Below are 21021 nucleotides of genomic sequence, written 5' to 3'. Positions count from 1 at the left end.
GTGGGTTCTCTATCTCTAAAATTTTTTAGAGTCATTTTTCATAGGTATTTGATGTGGTTATGGGAAGAGTTCATGAAGTGTTCCTGCTTCTATGCCTCTATCTTGGCTCTGTCCCTCCCAGTAAGTCTTTAAGACTATAAGTTTCTGAGAAGTCATTGATCTGCATTTATAGAAGTTCCTTCATTAGGATTTGAATTTACCAATTCAATAACATATCCAGTTAAAAAAATGGAGATCAGAATGACTTCTTGCTACCCCCCCCCAACCATTTTTTTACCTATAGAAACTAACTTATGGCTAAGGTTGGGCCAGCCATACCATGATGAATCCTGTACCATTACCATCATGACAGAAGTACAGAAAGGTATCTTATGAAATGCTTTATATAATGATAATGAGGAGAGACTTCTGTTTTAATCAAAACTGTAGTTTCCTAAGTGTAGGGAGATCTCCTAAAATCCCCAATCCAGATCCACAATTATTCCATAAATTTTACTTTTAGAAGGTTGATTGAGAATTAATAAAACATTAATCATTATTAATATCAATTAATAAAACAGTAGTGTTAGGTTAGACTGCAATTTAGACTCTAGGAACAGCCCTCTATCTACTGTACCAGTGATGTAAATCTCCAATAGAAATAGGATCCACTAAAACATCCATAAATATTGCTGCAAACTCCATATTGGCTGAGAAAAAGCACACCTGCTCTGCTTATACATTTCTTTTTTAAAAAAAGCAATCGGGGTTAAGTAAGCTCAAGGTTACACGGCCAGTTATTTCTGGGTGTGGTGCTGAGTATCTGAGCCCGGGATTCGATCCAGGTCATCCCAACGCTGGAGCTGGTGCTCTTACTCACTGTGCTACCTGGCCGCCCCTATACATTTCTTTTTAAAAATATACTGACAGATTAAAATCTGGTAGGAAGCACATTTTAATCTGGTTTAGATCATACTCAGTAATGTCATGGGCTACATGCAGCCCATTGGCAACATGTTTGACATCTTTGTCTTATACCATGTTATTCTGTCATGAGAACTCTTATACAGCATACTTTCATTGGGACAAACATTTCTAAATATCATGACTGATTAGAAGACCATCCCTTCCTTCCCTCCGCCAAAGCAATTCCATTTGTTTTGGCTATATAAAGCAGCATCACCAACTCTTAAGGTTTCAGAATACTTTTGTGAGGGGGCCATAGTGGCTCCACTAAAAGGTCCTTGTGTGTCATAGCAGATGTAGAACTCCTCATCTGGATCTAAAACTCAAGTGATTACCAAGTAATCTAAGCTCTGAGTGGCTGGATTTTGAAGACATCATTTGTGGATCATGTTTTCAGGCAGGCTCTAGTGCCTTTTCTTGTTCCCTCTGAAGGTATGTGTTATTCAAGAGAACCAGTTGCAATTTTTGACACTGAGTAAGAGAATGAATCATGAACCTGCAAGTGGGAGATGGTGATGGAAATTCCTTGCAAATAATTCTTTTATTTTTTGCCTGCGTTATGTCTTAAGCACTTCTAATACTGATGGGATGATGGGGCAGTTTACCAGCCATCTGTTTTCAATAAAAGTAATTCGACCTGCAACTAATTAAAATTGCCTGGTATGGCAGAGATAGAGTCATGGAATTTTTGAGAGCTGGAAGAGATCTTAGAGATTATGTAACACAAACCTTATTTTACAGAAAAATTAAGCTATTTGCTCCAGATCACATAGAAAATTGGTGACTGAGGTGAGACTAGTAACCCACCATTCACTGGGTAGAAAGCTCTTTTGACAATGACCCTGGCACAGGGATGATTTCAAGGGAAGTGAAGCTATTCAGTTACTCTCATTTCTTTGAAGAGGACTGGACTGTGAGAAACTCACACTGAGGAAACCAATTTCTCTTCTGTTTCTGCCCTATAGCCACTTGCCTTGGAAGTTCATTTGGATGTCTGCTTTCCTTTTGAGATTTCCCCAATCATGAAAAGAAATTGACTGGAGGGTCATGGTACAGCCTGGGAATTTGCTGTGATCTTCTCAGGAATAACAGCTAGAAGGTAAATGTATAGAAGTTGCTATATATTGGTGGAGAAAGAATTCAATTCAGACTAATTTTGTCCTCTTGTGGTTTCTTTGTTTTGTCTGTGTATTGTGTTATCTTTGACAGGAAGCATTTGAAGGTATGTTTTAGACTCCTGGCTAGCAAAGAAAGAATATAGAATGATAGAGTTGAAAGAGAACTTCAAGGAGCTCTAGTCCAAACCTATCCTTTATACAGGTAAGGAAACTGAGGTACATACAGCATGATTAAGTGACTTGCCCAAGGTTTCCAGCCAGTAAGTGTCTGAAGTTTGGTTTTGAAACCAGTTCTTTCTGACCCGTAGACTAGTGCTAGATCCACTATACATTGCTATTTCTCTATAGTTTTTGGTGGAATCTCAATAGGAATTAACCTCAGCGTGAGATAGTCACTACAGATGTTCAAAATAACTAGAATATATTTGCTGACACAGACAAGTATCAAAAGTACTATTTAAGGCCCAGTAAGAGATGACATTGTGTCCTGCATCACATTGCTAGTCCCCTGCCTTGATACCCTGATGAAAAATGTCCCTGAGTGCTGAAAGAACATCAGATAGGATTGCTGAGCTTTCTTTAGTGGTTTCTGAACACTGTTGGAGAAGAGGAAACTGGTTACTGAGCTGGGGACAGGAAAGAGATAAGATTTTTTTAAAGAGAAAAGTGAAGCTTTCATATTATAGGAAGTGAGATTGATTTGAACTCTTGGGGAGGATCTGGATCACACTCATAGATAAATAAACATTTGTGAATATTTCCAAAGTAAATATTCTATAGACATCAACTAAGCTACTATATGAAAGTAAATGGCCTTGGTCCTTGGAACACAAAGATTAAAAAATACACAGTTTATTGCCCTCAAGGAACTTACTTTCTCCTGGACCAAGTAATACAGCATGAACATAGATAAAAATAATACAAGTTGGGGAGCAAAATGAGCAAAGGATAGAGGCAAACAATGCTCTAGGTAGAGGAGGAGGTGAGTGAGCAAGGCTTTGTCAAAAAAGGATCATGGCATCATAAACTGATATCTTTTTCTTTTTTATAAGCTTGCCACACAGATACATTAGGTTGATGTGGTAGTTATCATATGGGTGGATTTCAGTTAAAACTTGGGCAAAGCTCCTCATATCATCCTTGTGGATAAGGAGAGTTGTATGTTAGATGACAATCTAGTTTAATTTACCATGTATGTGGAGGACACGTAGCAAGGAGTAGAGCAGGAATACCTAACCCGCTGGAACAAGGACTAGTGAGTATGAAAAAGATAAGACTTGAATAGGGGCAAGTTTTGTGAATATTTATTTGTAGGTATGGTTAGCTTTTGTTTGTTTTGTTGCTGCCTGACTCCAGAACATTGAACTAGAAGAATTATGGCAGAGTTGCAGAAGCAGATTTCAGATTGTTATAAGGACCAACTTCCTGAGAGAACTTTCTTATGAGACAGCTAGGTGGATAGAGTTCTGAATCTACAGTCAGGAAGATTTGAGTTCAAGTCCAACCTCTGACACTAGCTGTATCACACTGGACAAGTCAGTTTGTTCATTTGTAAAATGGGGATAATAATAGCACTTTTCTCTTAGGATGTTATGAGAAAAATATGAGATAATATTTGAAAAATTCTTAGCACAAGGTGTTGTAAACAGTAGGGACTTAATAAATGCTTATTTACTTCATTGATCAAGTTGTTAGTTCTCTATTGCTTCTGGATAATTTTCTATTATTATTATTATTAATAATAATAATCAAATGGAGCTACATGATCACTTGTGAAAGATATTAGAGGGTGAAAATCTACTTCGATGTAGTCTGACTAGAAGACCACTGGGGTGTGAATTTTTTTGGTCTCAACAAATTATAACGATGAGTTATAAGATGATAAATTTCAATAAGGAGATACTCAAAGTACTAAATAAAACAAGCCTGATCAGTAAAGGATGGTTAATACTTAAGTGGGTAAAAGTTTATATAAAAAAGATCTTTGGTCTGAAGTGAATTCTAACCTCAGGTTGAGAAAAACAAATGTGGCAGCTGAAGATAGCCAAGATGACTTTGGATTTTATTCAGAGAGATCATCTCTAAGATAAAGGAGTTGATGGTTATATGGTATTCTACCTTGGTCAGATCACTTCTTCAGAAAAGTGATTAGGTCTAAATAGAGTTGTTTTTTTTTTTTTAGCAATTGGGGTTAAGTAACTTGCTCAAGGTTACACAGCCAGTTATTTCTGGCTGTGTTGCTAAGTATCTGAGCCTGGATTTGATCCCCAGGTCATCCCGACACTGGAGCTGGTGCTCTTACTTGCTGAGCCACCTGGCCGCCCCTAAGCAATTGGGGTTAAGTAACTTGCTCAAGGTTACACGGCCAGGTGTTTCTGGGTGGGTGGTAAGTGTCTGAGCCCGGATTCGATCCCCAGGTCATCCCGACACTGGATCCGGTGTCTTACTTGCTGTGCTATCTGGCTGCCCCCTAAATAAGGCATTTTAGACAAGACATTGAAAAACTAGATCTCATTCAGAGAAGAGTGACAGAATGGTAAAAGGACTGCAGGCCAAGACATAGGAAGATCAGCTGAAGAAACTAGAGTTGGAGTAATGAAGCCATAAGAGGACATGAGAGTTGACTTAGACTTATGACAAGCACCAGGGAGAGTGATTTAGGGAAGATAAACAACAAGTATTTATTTAACACCTATTACTTGACAGACACTTTAATAGGTTCTGGGTATGAAAACACAAAGAGTGAAACAATCTATACTCTTTTTTTTTTTAAGCAATTGGGGTTAAGTAACTTGCTGAACGTTACATGGCCAGTTATTTCTGGGTGTGGTGCTAAGTATCTGAGCCCGGATTTGATCCAGGTCATCCCGACACTGGTGCCAATGCTCTTACTTGCTGAGCCACCTGGCTGCCCCTAACAATCTATACTCTTTAACAGCTTCCATTCATGGTAATGAATCAATGAATGGATGTTGAAGAAAGACAAACTTAGATTTGCTAGAAAGAAAAACTTCCTAACAATTAGAGCTGTCCAAAAGAAGATTGTGCTGCTTTGGGAAGTAGTAGCTTCTCTTTCATTTGCAGATCATCTAGCATGTTAGACTGGCGTAATATTCAGTTCGGGTGAAGATTGTACTGGATGACCTTTGATACACCTTCCACTATGATTTTTGAAAAGTATCATTACTCCTATTCTAAAGATGGGATGATTGAGGCATATAGATGCATAGTGACTTGCCATTGTTATTACTATTTTAAAAGTTATTTAAAAAATAGTAGAATCACTAAAAATGGAGATGGGAAACTCTTATCCCGACTTTCAAAAAAGGGAAGAGAATAGAGTTTGAAAATAATATGCCCATAAGTTTGATTTCTGTTTCTGGGAAAAGTTTAGAATCAGTCATTAAAGAAATGGTTGTTGAACATCTAGAAAACAAAATCATGATGAAAGAGTAGCATGGTTTCAACAAGACCAAATCAATCCAGACTAAGCTTTTTTCCTATCTTTTCAGAATTATGAAACTATTACCTGATGGTAATACTACTGTATATATATATATATATACATATATATATACACACACACACACTCACACACACACACATTTTTATGGTTTACTTATATTTTAGCAAACCTGTTGATAAAGTGACTTGAATTATACCTGTGGGGAAGATAGATGTAGATTAGCTAATACAATCTGATACATTATGATTTGGCTGAATTTCTAGCCTCAAAGAGTAGTGATTAATGATTCCATGTCAGCATAGGAGAAAGTCTGTAGTATAATACTCCAGGGATCTGTTCTTGTGTATTTCTTCTTTAACATTTTTATCATTGATTTGTTGAAAAAAAAAGTGTACTCCTCAAATTTACATTTCATATAAAGGTAGCAGGATAGCTTATGTATAGGATGATAGTGTCAGGGTTCAAAGCATTCAAAGAATTCTTAACAGGACTAAACATAAAAAAGATAAAATTCAAAAAAAGTCTTAAATTTGGGATCCAAAAATCAATGTCCCAAGCATAAAATGGGAGATGCATGACTCCTTTGCATTTTAGGGAAGGGACAATGGGAATAAACATTTATATAGTGCCTACTATGTGTCAGGCATTGTGCTAACACTTAATAAATGCTTTATAAATGCTCATTTGATCCTGATGATAACCTTGTAAGATAGATGCTATTGTTATCGTCATTTTACAATTGAGAAAACTGAGGCAACCAGAGGAAAGAGACTTGTTCACACAGCTACCGTGTTTCCCCGATAATAAGACCTATCCCAAAAATAAGCCCTCCCCTTACTGTGCAAGATTCCTCTAAAATAAGCCCTCCCCCAAAAATAAGCCCTATTGAGATTCCTACTGTAGTGAAGGTGATCCCCTGCGCTACACGCTACATTACGGCATCCAATCAGAGCTGCAGCAGTGAGCGTGTCATCCTGTTCTTCCCCAGTGATTTGCTTATTGAATAAAGGTACATTTTTTTTGTTCACATTTACCTGTTTATTAAAATTGCTGTCAATGTTCATTAAAATAAGCCCTCCCCCGAAAATAAGCCCTCTGGTGTTTTTCTGTCCAAAAAAAATAAGAAGACAGTGTCTTATTATCGGGGAAACACAGTAGTAGGTGTCCAAGGCTGGATTTGAACTCTAGTCTTCCTGACCTTTTGGTTGTCTGCAAGCTCAATATTAGCTAACAGTGAGATAGGTCCGTTGTACTCTACCCTGATTAGACTTCAACTGGAATATTTTGATCAGTTTTTAGCTCCACTTGGTAAGCAAGAAAGGAAAGGCACTCCAAAGGTAAAGGTCCCTGAGTCCATGTCATGTGAGGATTGGTTGAAGGAATTGGGGATTTTTATTCTAAATTAGAGAAGATTCAGGGTTGACATGATAGTTGTCTTCAAGTATTTGAAAGGTCATTATTTGGAAAATGATTAGATTTATGTTTAGTTCCAGAATTGGAGCAATTAGTGAAAGATATAAAAAAGTAAATTTTGGCTTGAGATCAAAGGTAAAATATCCTGCCAACTGGAGCTAACCCAAAGTGCAACGAGGTGCCTTAGAAGATAATTACTTAATCTGAAGGATTTCAGGAAGACAATGACTGACTACTTTTCAAGTATATCATAAAAATCATTCTTCATATGTGGGTTGGATTAGATTGTCATCAAGGTCCCTTGTAATTCTCAAATTATATGACTTTAATTGAGGACCTTCATTCTATCTGAAACTTTCTGTCTTCTACCTCCTAGTTATATATGAATAGCAGTGAGATTGCTTTGTCTTAGGGTATGAATAATTTAATGACAAATTCTTCTTCAGAATAGTAGAACTAATTCACAATTGTGCTTTATTTGTGGATATTGTTTTTTTGGTTCTGCTTTCTTTACTCTGTCAGCCCATGAAAATATTATCATCTTTATCTGAAATCTTCATATTGGTGATATCTAATGGCAAAATATGTCATTACATTTGCAGAACACAAATTGTTCTGCCATCTCACAACTGATGGGCATCTGCATTGATTCTTGTGTTTTGTTGTAGCTTCCCTCCTGCCCCCCAAAACCCTATGGATATTTTGGCATACATATGACCTTCTGTTTCTCTGGGAACCATTCTCTATCTTTCATCTCTTTAGCATATAGGCTTAGTAGAAGGATCGCATAGTCAATGGGTATGAATAGTTAATGACAAATTGTTTTCAAGAATTCTTGAATCAGTAATGTGTGAATGTTCTTATTTTTCCTTCCAGTCCCTCCAACCTCTGGCAATTTGCCATATAACTTCAAAGTTGTTTTAATGTGCCTTTCTCTTGTTATTAGTGAGTCTAACCAATTTTTCCCCACTTGCTTGAAAATATTGTTTTCCAAATCTTCTTGGGATCAGTTGAGAACCTTGATGTAATTTCATTATAAATTGGGGTTGAACAGTTACAAATGATAGTATACAAAGAACCGCATTTCAGGACTTTGGAAGTAGCCTCATTTTGCTATCTTTTGTTTTCCTTTCTCTGTAACAATATGTTATTATTTGGATTTCCAACTTGAGTGGAACAGTAATTGGATTTCATTTCAGTCTTTATTACCTTGACCCCTTGCTGTTAAACCAATGGATGGTTGGTGTGAGTGGGTATCTTGGTCACATTGTTTGCAGGCATTGGAGATGATTTCTGTGGAGTATTATTATTCAGCACTGCACCATGGGTGATTGTGTAGCCAGAATTTGAAAGCAGTATATTTGTATTACCCCCAAAATAAGAAAGTAGACTCCGACGGAGCTATATAATCAAAAGTAATTTTCTTTTTGCAAATATTCCACAAAGGGAAATGGAGCATTGGAATTTTTCAGATATTTACATTGTTTTACGTTGTCATTTTCTACTGATAGTTGTCAAATAAGTCTCAAGTGAGGTTTAAACAATAAGATCTGGTATCTTTTTAGTTTTCATTTCCCCCCTCCCCCAACTTGCAACTTATTGCTTGTTTCTTTTCAACAGTTCTCCCCCCTCTTCCATGCCCCGCTGGGCCAGTCTTTTCTTAAATCAAACAGTTGAATTTTCTTATTATGTTTCAAGTATCATAAAGATGTGGTAGTATGTCTCAGGGTTTTTGCAGCTAGGCAACATCACCATGAGCACAGGAAGGTGTGGGCAGAGGGAGAGCACACCACTCTGGGAATCAGGAACAGGAAGCAGATAAGGTGACTTTGGGAAGTGACCTTGTTTGCTGTTAGCTCTGGAGGATAGTGGACATGAAGTCAAGGTTGAGTACAGCTACAAATGAGCCAGCTTGTGGCTGGTGCTGCTGAAAAGGGGCTTGTACTTCATGTGTTGAGCTTTACTGTAAAAAGGCTCAAATTAAAATTTGTATTATTTTGGAAGTTGAAACGACATGACAGAAACTCTGGAAGTTGTGACTATTAAATCAGATGAGTACCACCCACAAATTCAAAATGAAGCTGGTCATTGACAAAGAAAAAGCCCTTGTGGCTGAGATTTAATGCTTTTAACTTTCCAAGTGAGTAGGCCAAGGCAATGGACCATTGAGTGGCCAATAGGTACAGATCATGCTATACTCTGGGAAGAGAAATTATTGAGATGCTCACTGTACTTTAAGAGCTTACAATCCCACAAATGCTGGGTCATAGTAGAGGGGAATGAACACTGAATTTGTAATCAGATATAAGTTCAGACCGGTGTGCATGTGAGGAAATTATTTTAACTCTCTACTCCACAGTTACTTTATAACTTTCATCCTTTATTTACTTCTTCTGTTCCCGTTTCCTTCAAAGCTCACCTCAAGGTTTAAGGCTTTTTCTGATCCCTTCATGACTATATGAAGAGGGACCAATGGAAGTATGCTTGGGTAGGTGACTTCTCCACTGCATACTGGGTTAAGAATGATAGATATATTTGCATTTGTATGTATGTATGTATGTGTGTGAGTGTGCTCATCTAGGTTCAAACTTATCTGTACTGCTTACTACCTTTGTAACCACCAGAAAACTTTTTGATTTCTGTGCACCTCAGTTTCCCCATCAGTAAAAGATAGGGTTAGACTAACTGATCTTTAAGTTCCCTTTCAGCTCCTGTACCTTTGATCTTTAAGTCACATTTTAGTAGAATGTAGTAGTAGTAATAGTAATAGTAGTAGCAGCAGCAGCAGTAGTAGTAATAACTAGCATTTGTATAGTCCTTTAACATTTGCAAAGCTTTACAAATAATGCCTCATTTGATCCTCACAACAACCCTGAAAGGTTTATTTTTTTATTATCCCCACTTACTAGATGAGAAAACTTTGGTAGGCAGGGGTTAAGTGACTTGTCAAAGGTTACATAATTAGTATCTGAGGCTGAATTTGAACCCAGGTCTTCCGGAATCCACCATGCCACCTAGTTGCTCTAAGATCCTTGGAAGCTTGGATGACTTCATTTTTGCCTCTAGTATCTCTTGTGCCTGGAATAGTGCATTTGCAAGTTTAATAAATCTGTGCTGAATTGAGTAGAAAACCACAGAATCCTGTACCTGTATGACATATTCTCAACCACACTTTGCCATATATTTGTAGAGTGACTATTTAAATGCTTCCAAGCATTTCCTTCACTATATTTGGAAATAGCAAATCGATAGTGGTTTTATCTTTTCATTTTCATCACAAGGGGACCACAGGTGGTGCCTGGCTATGGCTCAGACGAACACATTACTGCAAGATGTCTGGTATTTTTATTACTTGAGGCTGTAAAAACTGGCATTTCTAGCAAGCTGAAATAACTTGCTTTCTCTCACCCTTTCTGATGTAGCATAATTTGTAATCAATTCTAGGCACTGGAAACCATAGAATGATACCAGCCAGAGGGTGGTCTACTCATGTTGTTTCCCTGGAGTTTTTCTTGTCCAGCAACTACTCTTTATGAGTTGGGTTTCCTTGGAAGGAGTTCGGATCATAAATCTGCAAAATTTGCAGTTTACTCTCAAGGACAATGGTCAATATGGGGTCACCTCTATGAGGAAGACATTCAAGCCAGCAAGTGAGGACAGAATCATTGGAGCCTGGGAGATACTCATGACTTTTCTCCCTGCAGAATGCTTTATTGAAAAGCATAACAACAAGTAAATGACTATTAGAGCTCAGAAAGCCATTGCTATTAAACCGTGCTAATTCAAAATTATTTCTTGACTAAAATTGGAAGCAAAAAATAAGTTGCATGAAGTACACAGATGCAATGAGTGAACTATAAAAAACATGCTCAGAAAGATGTGTCCAGACATGCAGGGCACCTTTGCAAGCTATAGGTTGATACACACACATGCATGTCTATACGTGGACATATACACATACATACAAACATATAAACTATACATAAGGGAACTGTCTTCTTTTTCTGATTTATGTATATGGAAGCACCCATTTTATTCGGTGATTTTTAAGTTCAGAAGAAAAATAAATTTAAATAAGAGAGAAAGGAGTGTTTAAAGAGAGCATTGCAGGCAGGAAAAGCAGCCGAAGATGAAGTAAGAGAAGGATGATCAGGTGTGCTTAGGGACATTGAGGAGGGCAGTCTAGATGGAACAGTCAGCAGCCAGGAGTGCAGTGGATAGAGTCAAGAACACCAGAGTTCAAATCTAGCCTCAGAACCATAGTGTCTTTGTGACCTGAACAAGTCCCTTCATCTTTGCCTGCTTCAGTTTCCTCATCTGTATAATGGGAATAATAATAGCATGTACTTCCCAGCAGTTTTGTGAGGATCAAGTGGGATAATATTTGTAACATGCTTAGCATAGTTTCTGGAACAAAGTAAGCTCTATATGAATGTTAAGGGGAAGTAGATGGCAGAGAGCAGCAGGAACTGAGTTTGGAAAAGGAGGGTTATGGTTAGACTACAGAGACCCTTGGATGTCAGATAAGAAGTTTCAATTCTGTCGTGGGGGCAATAAGATGAACGAATGAATAAATAGATGAAGCATTTATTAAGTTCTTACTATATGCAAATCACTGTGCTAAATTCTAGGGATAGCAGTAGACAAAGCCTCTGTTGTCACAGAGCTCATGTTCCGATGGGGGATACCATGCAGATGGAAAGATACCAAGTATTAGACAAGTATTAATACCAAGAAGGAGTATTAGACATAGCCATCTAATCTGCCTACAATGGGCCTAATCCATGACTAGCTATTTCATGCAGAGTCAATCAGCAAGCACTTATTAAACACCTGCTGTTTGCTAGGCATGATGCCAAGTGCTGGGGGGTATATGGACAAGAATGAAAGAGTCCCTTTCCTCAAGAAACTCACATCCTGTCTTATGTGTTGGAATGAGAAGCCTGACCCAGTTTTCTGTGGGAAAACTTTCTCACACATGATGTTGCCTTGTGGTTGAACTGATCGTGCATATGCAATTCCGGTGCTAAAAGCCCTGATGGGGTCTCTGGCACCTAATTTACTAAAGAATGGAGAAGCAAAAAAAAGAACGATATATCATTTTGAGGACAATACTAAGAAAATCCTGGAGATGGGGTGGCTAGGTGGTGCAGTGAATGGAGCACTGACCCTGGAGTCAGGAGGACCTGAGTTCAAATCCAGCCTGAGACACAACACACACACACACACACACACACACACACACACACTCACAAAACTAGCCATGTGACCTTGGGCAAGTCATTTAACCCCAATTGCTCTCCAAAAAGCAAAAAAGGAAAAAAAAGAAAATCCTGCAGATTAGTTGAGCTTTGTGTACAGTTAGCCCAATCTCCTATAACTTCCAGATTGGAAAGATAATGTATTGTAGTGGACATTGTGGAAGATCTGATCTCTGACATTTACTAGCTGTGTGACCATGGGTAAGCCATTTAAACCCTCTGAGTTTTAGTTCCCACATGTGTATTTTTGAAATAACGTCTGTAGTTTTTACTTCATGGACTTGTTGTGAAGCTCAAATAAGATAATAAATGTTCAAGTGCTTTGTAAAGTTTAAATCACTGTATACATTTGTTTTAGTTACTGTTATCCTAAGATCCAATGGCCTGTGATAGAGTGAAAAGAGTGCTCAGTTTGGCATCAGAGGACCTGGAATTACACTCTAGCTCAGCCATTACTCCTGATGTGACCTTGAGTAAGTCAACTAACTTCACTGAGCCTCACTGTCCTCAAAGGTAAAATGACAGGTTTAACATTGATAAACTAAAAAATCCCAACCATAAATCTGTGATTCTCTGAAACTGTAATTAGGTTACAAGCTGCAGCTTTTCTTTTTCATAATGATGACTTGACCTTTGCATTTCATTTAGTGGAGAAGCTGTTTTTAAAACTTAGGAGGCAAAGTTAAATGAAAGAAACCAAAGAAAGTCTAAGAAGCTCTTTCTGGGAGGAATTCAGAATATCATGAGCCTTCATTTGGTGCTGCATAAGTTCCCTAGACTTTCATTCAGTCCTCTGTAGTTAGAAGCCAAATGGATTTGGAAGGAATATGGTCTTTGCTGATAATTGGAAGAAGGATAAGGAGGTTATAAACAAACAACAGCCTGAAAAGTAAACAATGGATAGCTGTACAATTTCATTTCATATCTGTTTTTCCCCTTGTAATTAAGTCTCGGCTCAGTGATTTACTTAGAACTCAATATAGAAGAATTTTCTGTTAAGTCAGTAACAGAAAACAGTCTAGGAAGGAGTTTTAGGCATTATCTAGTCCTTCTTTTACAAGTGAGGAACTGAGGCCCAGAGATGTTCCTTGTAAATAATTTTGCAAATGTGAAAATGCTATAAACATCAGAAATAATGTGATGGAAGGGTAGTGATAATGACAGCTGATGATGATAATGTCCTCACAGAGCCTAGATTCAAACTGAGGTCCTTGTGAATCTAGTGTTCTTTTTATTTTTTTCTTTTTGGAAGGCAGGGCAATTGGGTTTAAGTGATTTGCCCAAGGTCATATGGCTAGTAAATTTTAAGGGTCTGAGGCCGGATTTGAACTCAGGTCCTCTGGACTCCAGGAGGACTCCAGGAGCACCTGGTGCTCTCTATTCACTGTGCCAGCAAACTGCCCCAAGTGTTCTTGTTACTATCTATGTTAGCTTTTGGCACATGGCATAGGAAGTATTGATACATCATACTTCTTGAGCTCCATTTAATCTTATTTCTTTGTTGTAAGGCAGCTGGCAACACAGTGGATTGAATGCTGCATCTGTCAGGAAGTCAGAAAGACCTGAGTTCAAATCCAGCTTCAGACTTGCTGGCTGTGTGACCCTGAGAAAATGACTTAACCTCTCTTTGCCCGAGTTTCCTCAAATTTAAGATGGAGATAGTAATAGCCTCTATACTACAGGGTTATTGTGAGGATCAAATGAGATAATATTTGTAAAAAGCTCTTAGCATAGGCTCAGGTACATAATAAAGGTACTATATAAATTTTTATTCCCTTTACCTTCCTCCCTATTTGACTACAAATTTAAGATTTGCTATTTTTATATCTATAGCATATAGACATATATACACACATATATTATACACACATATATTGTTATTGTTCAGTCATGCCCAACCTTCCATGACCCCATTTAGGCTTTTCTTCAGAAAGATACTGGAGTGGTTTGCCATTTCCTTCTCCAGTGAATCCAATGGATCTATTTTGACAGATAATCAGAGGTCAAGTGACTTGCTCAGGGTTACTTAGCTAAGGAAGTATGTGAGGCTGTATTTAAACTCAGGTATTCCTGACTCCAGGCCTGATGCTCTGTCCACTGAGATATCAACTGCATCAAACACAAACAAATATATGTATGTTTACATGTGTATATTATGTAGACATACACATATACATACATATGTCAATAAATGTCAGGTAAAATTTTATGCATCAACTCTCATTTTCTCTAGATATGATATGAACATTATTTCTTTTTTGGAAAACTCTTTTGAAAGTGGTCAAATTTTAGATTCTCAATGATAGATACAGCAGGACATTCTTGTAACATATAAATCAAATTACAGCCTTCAGTCAACCAGAGTTCTTACTATACCCTAGTCATAGTGTGAAGGGCAATTATAAGGATAGTCACTATGATTTCTTGGGTATTGTGAAATTCCAGTAGAATTATTAACTTTTTAAAAAACAATTGGGGTTAAGTAACTTGCTCAAGGTTACATGGCCAGTTATTTCTGGGTGTGTTGCTAAGTATCTGAGCCCGGATTTGATCCCCAGGTCATCCCAACACTGGAGCCAGTGCTCTTACTCGCTGAGCCACCTGGCCGCCCCTAAGCAATTGGTGTTAAGTAACTTGCTCAAGGTTACATGGCCAGGTGTAATAGAAAATAGGGAGGAAATAAAGTGTCTTAATCTGGGGAATGTCTTTGTCAGACTTGTACTTGCAGAAGGCTACTTTTATAGTTCATTGAAAACTGATTGAGAAGGAGAGAAACTGGAAACCAGGAGTCTATTAGGAGGCCTTTGAAATAGTGTTTGTGAGAGTTGATGAGAGCCAAACTACAGTGGTGTCTATGTGAATGGAGAGAAGAGGATGGATGTTGTGTAGGTAGAAAAAACAAAGCTTGCTGAATAAATTGTTCTTGAACATTTAATGAGGGAAGAGTCAAGCATGGATTTTACATTGTGAACTGGATGACTAGAATGGTTGTGTCTTCAATAGAAATGGGGAAGTTTGGGAGTGTGTGTGTGTGTGTGTGTGTGTGTGTGTGTGTGTGTGTGTGGTATTCATGCATGTGCATTGTGGGAATTTGAGGAGAGGAGGTATAATGAGTTCCATTTCCTACAAATTGAATTTGAGATGCTCACAGTACATCTGGTTATCAATGTCAAACAGGGTAGCTGGTGATATGAGAATGGAGTTACGGGGAGAAAGGAGGGCTAGTTATATAGATATGTGAGTCATCTGTAAATAGACAGTGTTGGATTTTGGCATATGATTGAGAGAGAGAGGCAGAGAAAGATAGAGATATAGAGACTATGAATTTGAGAAAGCAGAGTCTTGAGGGATTCATTGTTAGGTGACAGGATGATGACCTCAAAAAGAAGAATGGTCAAACATGGAGGAGGAGAACCAGGAGAGAGGCGTATGATGAAAACCCACTAATAAAAGAGTATTAAAGAGAAGAGTTAGCCAAGAATGACAAAAACTTCAGAGGAGTTGGGGAGTATGAGGACTGAGGCAGACTTTTGAATTTAGCAATAAAAATCATAGATTTAAAACTAGAAAGAATGTGAAAAACATCTATTGTAGCTCTATTTTTACAGATGAAGTAGCTAGAGCATGGAGAAGTCATGTCCAATGTCATAGATATAGTATAAGAGGTAGGTTATGAACATGAGATCTCTGACACATGAACTAAAGCCTCTTTTCATTATGCTAAGATTATTAGTGACCTTGGAGAGTTCAGATTCAATTGACTGGTGAGGTAGAAAGCCAGACTATAAGGTACTGAGAAGTTATTTGGATATGGAAAAAAATGCAGATGCAAGTGTAGATGGCATTGTCAGGAGTTTGGCTGTTAAAGGGAAAAAAGATATAGGGTAATACTTGAAGGGACAGCTGAATCAAGAGGAATGATAAAGTTAAAGAATGAGGGGAAAGAATTGGGCATATTTGTATGGGAAAGTGAAGGAGCCAGTAAATAGTGAAAGGATACCTTTTTGTAAATTCTACTTATCCTGATGTCTTTACCCAGATGCATGGTTCTTGGTACTGAGGCATCTTTGGGGGGCATGGTTAAAGGGGACTTTATAAAGCCTTAAAATTATTAAGGGAAATGGGTGAGAGGGCTACAGCGCCCTCTGCCAGAGTTTCTGTAGCTCTAAACCCTATTGTCCTCCAAACCACACCAATACCATATATTTCCATACAAACATAAATATATACACAAGTAAAAATACTATAGTTCTTTGGGGTTTGGAATATTAATTATTTTTCTTTTTGTATTATTAGGGAAACAAGGTGAATAGAGCATCAAGTCTGGAGTCAGGAAGACCTGAGTTGAAACCCAGCCTCAGATATTTACTTACTTACTGTGACTCTGGTCAAGTCACTTAATTTCTGTTTGCCTCAGTTTCTTCCTCTGTAGAATGAGGTGGAGAAGAAAATGAGAAACCCCTCTAGTATCTTTGCCAAGAAATGGGATCATTGGTGTCAGACACAAATAAAATAACTGAACAATAACAACTTGTATTTTTCGATGCTACTTCACGTGCTTAAATCTTATCTCTAACTAGGTCTAGGTTTAGGTTCAACGGCTAGTAGCTCTTGAGCTAGAAGGAGACTGAGGGATGATCTAGTCCTATCTCTTCAGATTTATAGATGAGGAAAGTGAGACCCAGTGTGGTTAGATGACTTGTTATTACATATGTTTGAGGACAGGAGTTGTCATATACTCAATCTGTGCTTAACAGTTGATTCTTCTCTTCTTGTGGCAGAAAGAATGCACCCCAGAACTAGGTAGGTCAACTATGTGCTACTTCTTTCAATGGGGAAAGATGAGATCGCTAATAAAACGGCTGATCTAAGTTTCAGGGGAGTTCTCCAAAGTATCTGACCAGCCTAGTCCAAATCAGAGCCAGCCCTTACACATCTTACAAATTAATCTTTTAGACAACACTGGTTGAGTTTCTTTAAAGTCAGACTATGATGTGCATTGAGGCTAGAGGGGAGATAAGAGAATCAATTTAGCATGTATGTTAGAAACAGTGTTTTTATGATATATGTGGGTGAAATGTCAGAGGCAACAAGATTCATAGCCAGCTAAAACACATATATTAAAGGCTTAGTATGTACCAGGCATTCTGCTAAATGCTATAGATACAAAGAAAAGAAAAATCAGTCTCTACCCTCAAGGAGCTTACATTTTAATAGGGGAGACAACATGTAAATAACTAAGTATACCCTAGAGGTACACAGCATATATGAAAGGGAATCTGGAAGGGGAAGGTGTTAGTAATTGGGGGGTGGTGATCAGGAGAGGACTCCTGTACAGGATAGAATTTGAGCTGAGTCTTGTAAGAGTCTAGGTAAACCAAGACACAACGGGTCAGGAAACTAACATTTATTAAGTGCCTTCCATATTCCAGACACTTTAAAGTGCTTTATAAATATTATTTCATTTAATCTTCACAATAATCCTGTTGGGTATGGGTGCTATTAATATCACCACTTTATAGAGGAGAAAACTTATTTAAGTGACTTACCCAGTTTCATGAAGCTAGGGAATGTCTGTGGTTCAATTTAAACTCAGGTCTTCCTGGCTTGAGGCCATCTACTGTGCCATCTAGCTATGTCTGGGGAAGGGGAAGAACATTCTAGACACAGGAGACAACCAGTTCAAAGGTATACAGAAAGGAGATTCAGTGACTTATTAGAACTACAATTAGACCATAGTTTGGAGATGTTAGTGTGTAGGGAAGGAAAGCATAAGAACATTCGAAAAGTAGGAAGAGACCAGATTGTGAAGAACTTTAAATGCCAAACAGAATTGAAACAAAAGGATCTATACCCACAGTGGACCACTTGGGTCTGCAGTACATGTGCCATTTTAACTGAGATTTTTTTATTGAGAAAATTAACACCTCAGCACTTGACTAAAATAACTTTTGATAATGCTGTCAACATTGCAATTAAGAAAGATAATAACTCTTGAGGAGACATTTAGCAGAGAGAGAAGTCTGAAAGATCAAAACATTTACCACTATTAATTCAAATCTAGTTCACATTTTCCAAGTCTATACAGACTGTGCATCTCCTTAATTCATCTCTGTCTGTTCATCTGATATGGAAGACAGAGTGGCTCAGTTAAATTGAAATTTAGTGAACTTGACAACTAAAGAGTGGCATTGTTATTGGCTGAAAATCATTAATTTTGATCTGACAAACGCTTTTCTTAATGGGAGAATTTTTTTTATTATGTAATAGTGTTTGTTTTTTAATGTCTTTTTTTAACGTGGGGTCATATTTCAAGGTGGTTTGAAGGGAGACAATAAAGCCAAATATTAATTCTCTTTTCATTGTCCTTCAAATTTCATTCTTCATCCTGTTCCTTAATCCTCAACTCAGCTAGTTTGAGATGAAAATAGGAAAATCAAAAGCGACCAATCAATTAGTATTTATTTACCACTTATTAAGTGATCGGATCTGGAAATACAAAACCAAAATGAAACAATTCCTTTTTTCATGAAATCAATCAATAAGTCATTATGGGGAGAGGCTATATTCATAGCGAGACAAATGTTAACCGTGTTCTGGGAGCTTGGGAGGAGGCATTAAAGACAAAATGAAATAGTCCCTGCCTTAAGAATCTTGCATTAAATCAGTAAGAATAACATACACATGTAAATAACTACAAAATATATTTAAGGCTGAGTAATGGTAATGGGAATTTGAAAATCTTCCCTGCCCCTTATTAAGCCTAGGGGAGTTTGAAGACTTTCTCTGCTTTGAAAGTAACCCCCCTAATAGGCTGAATGTAATCACATGGATCCTGTAGTGGGAGAAGTTTGCTGAAGGGTAGAGCAGAGTCCAAAGGAAGGTGAGAGTCAGAACCAGAGAGACATGTGGGAGAGGAAGGACACTCAGGCAAGGATAGAGAGAGGTTTGTGAGTTAATATTGATCTTATATTGGTTTGTGGGAAGGCTAAAGGATGCTGTGGCTCTCTGTGTTGTTATGGCTTCTTAATTTCTTTGCTATTATGATAGAATCAGCTTACTGGTTTTGGGATTTGGTTTTCTGGTATCTAAATAAATGCTTAATTTCTGTCATTAATATGGAGGATATTCTATATTTTGTGATCAAGCACTATATGGGAATATTTATAGTCACCGTTGGTGCTATAAATATTGCATTGTCACTACAGGTGGATTCAAATAATTTTGACAGTCACTAGCAGATAGGGGAGACTGTAAGATACCTCATGTAGAAGATATTTGGTCTGAGGATTCAAAAAAGTTATGCACTGTAAGAGGTAAAGGTGAGGATGGGGTACATTTCAGCCAGGAGGAAACCTGTATAGACGCACAGACAGAGAAGGGAGTATCCTGGGAGGATTAGCGAATATCGGAAAGGAAATATATGCACAAATATATTGTCTTGGTCTTAGAGGTTTCCGGTCTATCCTACAAATAGTTTTATTTTTATTGTATTTAGTTGTTTCAGTCATGTCTGACTTTTCATGATCCCATTTGGAGTTTTCTTAGCAATGATACTCAAGTGGTTTGCCATTTTGATATCCAGCTCATTTTACAGATGAGGAAATTGAAGCAAATAGGGTTAAATGACTTGCCCAGGGTGACACAGCTACTAAATGTCTAAAGATATATTTTAACTTGAATCCTCTTGATACTAGGCCCAGTGTTCTACCCACTGTGCCACTTAGCTATCTAATTGTACACAAGTTACCAAAGTCATTTCCCTTAAGCACAGGTAAGCTATACTAGGTTTAAGGTAATCCAAACTCGATGGTGAGTTAGGGGGATGTCTACCCCAAGAATGTGAAAACTTCCCCTGATGGAATGGATGGATGAGAACAATTTGTTCCAATGGCTGTGAAGGCAGCTGAAGCAGGTGCTAGATGTTCTTAGAGCTTGGTTAGACATTGAAAACACCGCGGTCATCCACTGCATTTCGATCCATCTCCAGTCATCTTGACTTTGTCTTGCCACTGGACTGCAATGATTCTAGAAGAGAAAGTGAGGCTGCTGATTTCATGCCACTCTGCCTCACTTAAATGCAACTTACAAATAAAAAGACAACACCCATATCACTTTTACCTATCTCAAAGTCCTGTGGTGACAGGCAAGTGATGAAGCAACAGGTGAAGATATACTGGAAACTATAGTCACAACTCTGTGCAGGCAGCTCAAGACATAAGTAGCAGTGGCATTCAGCCACCTCTGGGTCTCTGAGAAGCCTTTTTTAAGGATTACACTGCTTACCTTCTGGTATGAGGAAGGGGCTGGAAAAGGTGCCCCCAAAATTGTCTGCTTGCCCAGCCCTGGACTAATTACTTAGCAGGTGGGGATCCCACCCTGTGGTCAAAGTACACAAAATGTAGAAAAACTTCTGAAAAGATAATTCTATTCTCCAGCAGTAAATGGAATATATAGTGCAACCTTATAGACAACATATTGCAACCTTATAGACAACACAAAATCCAGTAGAGATGAAATATGAACATGTCTAAGGGGGCAAAAGCAAAGTACAAGCAAAACTTATAGAGATGCCAAATTTTTGGCTTGGTAAGAAAGCAGATGAAATTCCGTTTTATGCTGATAATAGCAATCCAAAGTGCTTTTATGGTGCCCTGAAGGCTATTTATGGGACAAAGACCTGTGGTACATCTCAGCTACTTAGTGCTGATTGAGTCAAATTGATTAGAGATAAGGACTAGATCCTAGAGTGATGAGCTAAACACTTCCATAATGTTCTCCACAGACCATCATCAATCAATGCTAAAGCCATTGGCTG

The 21021-nt window shown here is 37.9% G+C and overlaps 1 long non-coding RNA gene across 1 annotated transcript in view; it reads left to right on the top strand.

Moving 5' to 3' along the window:
• The first annotated feature begins 1641 nt into the window (after window positions 1-1641).
• Window positions 1642-21021, top strand: part of LOC138158098 (uncharacterized) — a 38254-nt gene continuing 18874 nt past the window's right edge. The window contains exon 1 of the long non-coding RNA XR_011167552.1: window positions 1642-2044. This is a non-coding gene — a long non-coding RNA (uncharacterized lncRNA). The remainder of the gene's footprint in view (window positions 2045-21021) is intronic.

Source organism: Petaurus breviceps, unplaced genomic scaffold (assembly GCF_028583685.1).
Source record: "Petaurus breviceps papuanus isolate PSGF00001 unplaced genomic scaffold, PetGlider_PUasm1.0 174, whole genome shotgun sequence".
NCBI classification, from domain to species: domain Eukaryota; kingdom Metazoa; phylum Chordata; class Mammalia; order Diprotodontia; family Petauridae; genus Petaurus; species Petaurus breviceps.
Note: the sequence above shows the minus strand (reverse complement) of the source record. Positions and strands in the feature narration are given on the sequence as shown.